Raw genomic sequence first — 7,855 nt, 5'->3', positions numbered from 1 at the left:
GAGAGAGAGAGAGAGAGAGAGAGAGAGAGAGAGAGAGAGAGAGAACGCATGGGTATATGTGGAAATCAGAGGTGCATATGTGGAGGTCAGGGAACAACTTTTGGGAGTTGGTTCTCTCCTCAACTATGAGTTCCAGAAATCAAACTCAGTTAATCAGGTCTATACAGCAAGTTCCTTTACCCACCAAACTACCTTGCCTATAAGCACAGATTTTTTTTCTAATCTCTTTTTTTCTTCTATAGGGACTACTGATATCCTTCTTTTTCTCTGAAAACTGTAAGTTCCATTCTCATCTAAAATCAAATCTTATTTTTTTTCTTTTTTTCTTTTCTGAGAGAAAGTTTCATTCTATAGCCCAGGCTTGGCATACACTTGTGGCATCCTCCTTCCTCAGCCTCCTGAGTACTGAGATTTAAGATGTAAGCCACCAAACCCAACATAAAAACAAACCTTTGGGATGCAGTACAGAATTTATCATATGAGGGAGAATTAACTCTCCAATTTAAGAACTGAAGTGCATGATGAATTGACCCCCAAATTCAATATTATACTATGCTGAGATTAGACTTGTAAAAAGGGGGGGGCTATAAGTCAACAAGGGCCCCACTTCACCACCTTGCTGACACTAAAATTCAAAATTGAACTTTCATGTGTGGGCACACTGGCCTGCAGGATTCTAATAGCCAAGTGAGACTGAGTTTATCTTTTAAAAGATATTAATCATAGCTGGGCATAGTAGTGCACGCCTTTAATCCCAGCACTCCATTCGGGAAGTAGAGGCAGGTGAATCTTTGTGAGTTTGAGGCTAGTCTGGTCTACATAGTGAGTTCCAGGATAGCTGGGGCTACAGGAAGACCCTGTTTCAAAAAAGACCAAAAGGAAAAAAAAAGATATTAATCATTGGAATAGTATCTTATATTGTCCCAAAGCAGGTTCTGTGGACTTTAGGGAATATTGCTAAGGCAGTACTTTCCAGAGTTCAGTTACAACAATGTATTGGGGTTCTACTATGGGAAACACATTGAGACAGAAAGATAAAGCCAGGTCCTGCCCTTAGGGGTCTAAAAACCACATAGCCTATACATGTAACAGGTAGAATTTAGGACAGAGTGAATGTTACATAAAGAGTAAGGCAGCATGAGTAAGCATCTTCTAACCCTTGGCTGCACGAAGTGTCACCCACAGAGGGTCCCACCCCCTAACAGCCCTGCAGGGGCCATCCTGAAGCCACACTCCCCACAGGCTGCTCCCAGCTTAGAACATGGTGTGGGCAAGGTTGCCAGGCAGCCCAGTCCTGGAAAGATCCAGATTTCCCAGATGGAAGATGGCTTGATAATTCACCATTAGTCTTCCTGAGATTTTCTGAGAATTTTCCTGCACATAATTTCCTCCTTTCTCTCCTCCCTGTCCTCCATCCCTCCTCCCCCCACTCTCCCTGGCCTCTTCCCTCTCCCCTGACTTTTCCTGGTCTCCTCCCTTCCTCCTCTTTCCCCTTAACTGAGGGTCACTTGCATCACAGTCTGTTGGCTCTTTAGCCTCTCCATTTACTATCATGGATATTTCCTCAAATAAATCTCTTTTAGTTAAATCCCATTTTGACTGTTTAACTTCTTTGAGAACACACACACACACACACAGAGTTACAAAGATACATGAAAATATAGAACTATTAATGTGAAAGGTTGAGAATACAGCTTTGTCTGGCATACATGAAGTCTTGGGTTCTGTGCCCAGCACTGCCTAAATAACCCTTGGGGGAGGTGGAGGAAGGAGGATTGGAAGATCAAGGATATTCTCTGCTGCACAATGACTTCAAAGCTAGCTTGGGACATGGGAGATCCTGCCTTTAAAAAAAAGAAAAAGAAAAAAAAGAAATATTCATTTTGAATATATATATATATATATATATATATATCTGAAAAAGGATCTTTTGATTTAGATCTCAATTGGTGTTGGGTTTTGGTGGAGGATGATGCAAGCCAAGCAGCTGGCATGTGGATCAGGAAACGATGTGGTTGAAGCAGATCCCCAGCACAGGCAGAATGTGAAGTACACAGTCAAGTATAATGGGGACAGAGGAGGAAAGATAGACAGGGCCACAGCAAAACTCTCATATGCTGTGCTATAATGTTCTCCCCGAGTACTGGGGATTGACGGCAAAGCTCTGTGCATGATAAACAAGCACTTTACCACTGAACTATACACACAGCTCAGAAATTTAGATATGTTAGATTATTTTAGCATTTTAGATAAGAAAGGATAAAAAGTTTATCTTAGATCAGGGCTTTGTTTGCTTGCTTGTTTTTTTTTCTGAACAGGGTCTTACTATGTAGCCATGGCTGGCCTAGAACTCACTATGCAGAACAGGCTGGACTTAAACTCACAGAGATCTGCCTGCCTCTGCCTCCCCAAGTGCTGGGATTAAAGGTGTGCACCACCATGACCAGCTTAGACCAAAGAGTTTTTGACTGCAAGTAGAAAACCTAGTTTATTAGCTTTAAACGGATTTTATTAGCTTATATTCCAAGAAATCAAGGAGGGCAGGCGTTTGTGCAGTAGATCAAATCAGTTGACTTCTGTTATTTTTTTTTAATTTGAGTTTTTGCAAATTTCATACATTTAATTATATTTAAATTTCCTCTGCATCCCTTTTTACAAACCCCACTCAATTTCACGTACTCTAATATATATTAAGGCCTATAAAATCAAATTTGAGTCTCTAAATGACCTTGAGTGTGAAGCCTCCTCAACCTATGGAGAGTCTCACTCTTAAATGAGACTGACTCTCCTCATCCTAGAAGCTGTCAGTTGCCAGTCATGTCGGGGTGGGGTTCTTCCCCACCTCCCCATGTCTATGTTAGGATTTTGTCTGACTTGAGCTTACATGGGACTTGTATATGCTGTCACATTGCTGAGAGTTCATATGAGTAACTGAACAATTCTCTGGAAAACTCAGTTTCCTTGTGGTCATCTACCACCTTTGACTCTTGCAATCTTTCTACCCCCACAATGATCCCTGAGCCTTGGGGGGGTGGAGTTTGACATAGGTGTCCTATTCAGGGAGAAACACTCTGCAGCCTCTTGTTTGCTGCATGTTGGCCAGTTGTAGTTTTCTGTGTTAATCACCATTTGCTGCATAAGGAAGTTTCAATGCTGAGAGCTGAGTGATGCATTAATCTATAGGTATAGCAATGGAGTATTAGAAGTCAAGTTAATACTATATCTATTTAGCAGAGTAATATTAGGCTCTTCCCTATGGTCTATGACCTGTCTAGCATCTATTTCCTGGTCCACCATGACATGATGTGCTCTGCTCTGCCATGCCCTACTTCCCCCAGGATGGCCTCAATCCTCTGAAACCATGAGGCAAAAATAAATTCTTCCTCCCTTAAGTTGTTTGTGCCAGGTGTTTGGTCACAGCAATGAATGTCAATGTCAGACAGACAGGGACTCCATCCTATGAAGCAGATCTTAAATCCAATTAAAAAGTGATTGTTACTCCCATAGTATTTGTGCCATTGTTGTACCAGTGGCCATATCTTGCCAGGACAGTTGTTATAGCTCACAAGATTCACAGCTGGGTAAGGTTGATGTTAATTTTCTCTTCAGGTAGCTTGCACAGCACTTTCCAGGATGATGAAAGCTAGCCAGTAGAGATGAGGCTTTGCAGTCAGCATCAGCTTGATTTCTCCTTATTTTTAGACCCTCAAACAATACTGACCATTGTCCCTGATCTTGGTTGCCCACCAGAACTGACAGTAGACCTTATTGCTAAATGTACTACATATATGAACTGTAGAACAAACAAGGAGAAATCTAGCTGGTGTTGGTTTCTTCTTAAGGCTGAAGAAGGGTAGAAAAATAGTTTCCAGTTGCATTAGGGGCACCATACTTCCTTGTTCGCATATAAAACAGCAGTGTATTTCTGTGGTTCTTGGGAAAAGAATTTTTCTAATGCCACAAACCTGTCTGCCTCTTTATTAGTTAAATGTTGATCACTGTATTAGTTTTTCTCCATATTGTGACAAAATCCCTAACAGAAGGAACTTAAGGGAAGAATATTTATTTTGGCTCAAGACTTAAGAGGAGACACAGCCTGTCATGGTGAGAAGGCATTGTGGCAGGAGTATGAGGTAGCTGGCTACATTGCATCCAAGAAGCAGAGAGAGATGAATGCTGGTACTTAATTTGCACCCTACTTTTACCCTTTCTATTCAGTCCAGGCCACAGCCCATGGATCTTGTTGTCTACATTCGGGATGGTCCTTCATCCTCAGCTAAATCTCTCAGGAAACACCCTTAACAGACAGGTCCAGAAATGTGTGCTCTAAGCGACTCTAAATTGAGTCGACTTGAATGTAGAGATTTAGCATCACAGTCCCGTCTACATTCTTCCTTAACCAATAAATGGCAAAGATGAGATGTTATCATCACACCAACCAGCCCAGTCAAATTCCTTGAGTGAGTGGACTAATGGGGGTATGAGTGTATAAACATTAGTAATTGGGGAACTTATTAAAGAAAGTTGGAAGGTGTTTATCAAGGCAAGAAACAATTTTCACTGTAATGGTAAAGGAATTTTTATGAAGATACTTTTGGGGGATGAATGGAAAAGGGATTGGAGGGCAAGGGTTACAAGAGGATGCACAAGTGGTGAGCTAAGTGGCAGTCACTAGAAGCCATAACCAGAGTGGTGAGGATGGACTGGATCAAACGCATATGAATGAAACCTTAACTTCAACAAAGAAAGAGGGGCTGGAGAAATGGCTCCGTAACCAAAAGCACTTACTGCTCTTCCAGGGGACCTGGGTTTCTAGCACCCATATGGTGGACCACAACTGTCTATGACTCCAATTTCAGGGGATCCAACATCCTTTTCTGACCTCTGTGGGTACCAGGCATGCACACGGTCCACATATATAAAATGCAGGCAAAACGTTAATACATCTAAAAATGAAAATAAAGCAAGAAAGGCTGGGGATATTGCTCAGTTGATAGAGTGCTTGCCTAGCATGCCCTGAGACCCTGTGTTTGTTCCTCAGCACTGCGCAGAGTGAGTGCACAGCTATAATCCCAGCACCTGGACAATCAAGTTCAGAAGTTCAAGGCTGCCCTTGGCTATAGCAAGTTAGAGGCCAGGCCGAACCTTTTAGAAGTGAGTTCCTATAATGTAAAGAATAACCAAAAATTATAAAGTTTAAAAAACTATTAGAAGGATGAGGGAGAGAATCTTTGCTACGAGATTCAGTGAATGAGCCTGGGCTGTGTGTGTGTGTGTTGGGGGGGGGGCGGATCCTGTGGTAGGAAAAGCTGAAGCTCCATTTCTGCTTTTTTTTGGAATTAAAAATCATAAAACAAGCTGGCAGTGGTAATGCACACCTTTGATCCTAGCATTTGGGAAGCAGAGGGAAGTGGATCTCTGTAAGGTCAAGGCCAGTCTGGTCTACATAGTGAGTTCAGGTCAGCTAGGACTATATAATAAGACTGCCTAAAAAAAAAAAAAGAAAGAAAGAAATCATAGAACAGGGCTGGGGAAGGGACAGCTTAGTAAAGCACTTGTCTTGCAAGCATGAGGATGTAAGTTCTATCTCTAGAATACAGGGGAAAAGCAAACAAACAAAAACAAACAAACAAACAAAAAAGGTCAAGCTTGGTGCTTGATTATAATCCCAGTGCTGGGAGGCGGAGACAGGAGAATCCCTGGGCCTTGCTTGCTAGCTAGACGGTCTATAGACAGTCTAGCCTAATTGGTTAGTTTCAGGCTAATGAGAGACCCTGTCTCAAAGGCGGTGGAGAGTGTTCTGAAGGACGACATTGGAGACTGTCCTCCAGCCTTTACACGTGTACACACACACACTCTCTCACTCATATGCACACATAAAAAGAAAATGTCAACAGTGCACAAGTAATATCACCCAACCTTGTCTTCTGACTTCAACATGCACATCCATACACATACAAACAAACACACATACACATGCCAAAAGCTATAGAACATCTCTAGCCCAGTTATCTGCTCTCGTCATGTCTGCATAAATGGGCCCATACCCTCCTTTCCAGCTATGAGATCTTTGATTTGGTGATTCTGAAAAGGTTCTTTTTCTGTCTGGACTCTTTAGATGTCATCCTAATAGAAGGATTTCTTCCCAGGCCTTCGTCTAATCTGAATGCATAATAAGCAGAAATTGGGCAGATGTAGACAATGATAAATATGCAAATGTCCAGTGTGGTCTACACTAGTAACAAATTCCCCACTGTTGACAGAATTCAGATAGAGACAATGCAGAGAGTGGGGCAATATATTGGCGGCAGCCAGACAGGCCTCTGGACTCACGAGACACCCAGGATACGTAAGGGGAGATAGAAAATGCAATGAAAAGGGAAGCAAGGTGGGGGCAGGGTTTTCCTACCCCAAGAAACTGGATTAGTGAGCCCTGGAAACACCTGTAATGACTCAGGAACTTCCTGACTCCTAGTTTGCCTCAGGTTTTTCAATTAACTTTGAAAAAGAATTGTTATTGTGTTTGCACATGATATCTGTGTGTACATGTGTGTGTGTGTGTGTGTGTGTGTGTGTGTGTGTGTGTCCACAAGTGCCGTGGTATACCTGTGGAGGTCAGAGGACAACTTTGTGGAGTGGATTTTCAGGTTTCTACAGCAAGGTTAGTTCCCCGCTGAGCCACCTCACCAGCCCTTTCCTACAGAAAGGAAACAGGCTGAGCTTTCAAGCTATTTCAGGCTCTTTCAGCCATGAAAACCTTTTAGATTTGCTCTCTGTGGACTTGGCAGAGTAACCATGTTGACGCTTTACCAGATGAAATAATTTGGTTATCCACAAACCATGGAGAGTCCTCACTGGTTTCAGTAGCAGCTGAGCACAGGGTCTGAACATGGCTCAGGCTCAGTGTGCTACGTAGCATGCTAGGGGGCAGGGAGAAGAGAAGAAAGACACCTCACAATAAAAAAACGTTAAAATGGGAGTTGGAGAGATGACTCGGAGGTTAAGAGAACTGGATGCTCTTGAGAGAGACCTGGGTTCAGTTCCTGGCACCCATGTGACAGCTAACAACAGCCCCTAACTCCAGTTCCAGGGGACCTAATGTCCTCTTCTGGCCTCCACCGGCACTGGATGCACATGATGCACCTACATACATGCGGGCGAAACACTTATTCTCATAAAAACCGTTAACATACAAACAGTATTTGTTGACATGCCAGTTTGCTTATGATGAAACTAAATAGTGTATTCCTATTTTTAAATACTTGGCTAGCCACAAATAGAAAGCGGAGAAGGTCAGGAGTCAGAATATGAGTTCATGTGAAATTCAAGAACCCCAGCTATCCAGTTAAGGGCCATGTGCAGATTACCTACCAAACCCCACAATTCATCCGCACACAAACATTAACCGAGTTCTTATCATTTACCAAGCCCAGAACAAAGACTTGTTACAATCTGAAATTAACCAGACGTTCTCTGCTGACATTGAGCTGCTTTGAGTGAAAGACTGAAGTTTCAACCTGCATGCTATTGTAAAACAGGTTAAGGTTTCCATTTCAAACACTGTACAATCACCATATAAAATACTGCTTTAAGAAGTTGTCTGAGGGGGGCCTGGAGAGATGGCTCAGCGGTTAAGAACACTGACTGCTCTTGCAGAGGACCCGGGTTTGATTCCCAGTACCCACATAGCGGCTACCAACCCTCCTTAACTCCAGTTCCAGGGGAATCCGAAGCTCTCTTCTTACCTCTGTGGCATTGCACGACATGGGTGCGCTCACATGCATGCAGGCAATACACTCGTACACATAAAATAATAATAAAAATAAAATATTAAAAAAAAAAGTTGCCTGAGTGG

Source organism: Nannospalax galili, unplaced genomic scaffold (genome assembly GCF_000622305.1).
Source record: "Nannospalax galili isolate Female #2095 unplaced genomic scaffold, S.galili_v1.0 scaffold53, whole genome shotgun sequence".
In the NCBI taxonomy this organism is placed as follows: domain Eukaryota; kingdom Metazoa; phylum Chordata; class Mammalia; order Rodentia; family Spalacidae; genus Nannospalax; species Nannospalax galili.
The sequence above is the reverse complement of the archived record's forward strand: the minus strand, read 5'-3'. Positions refer to the sequence as shown.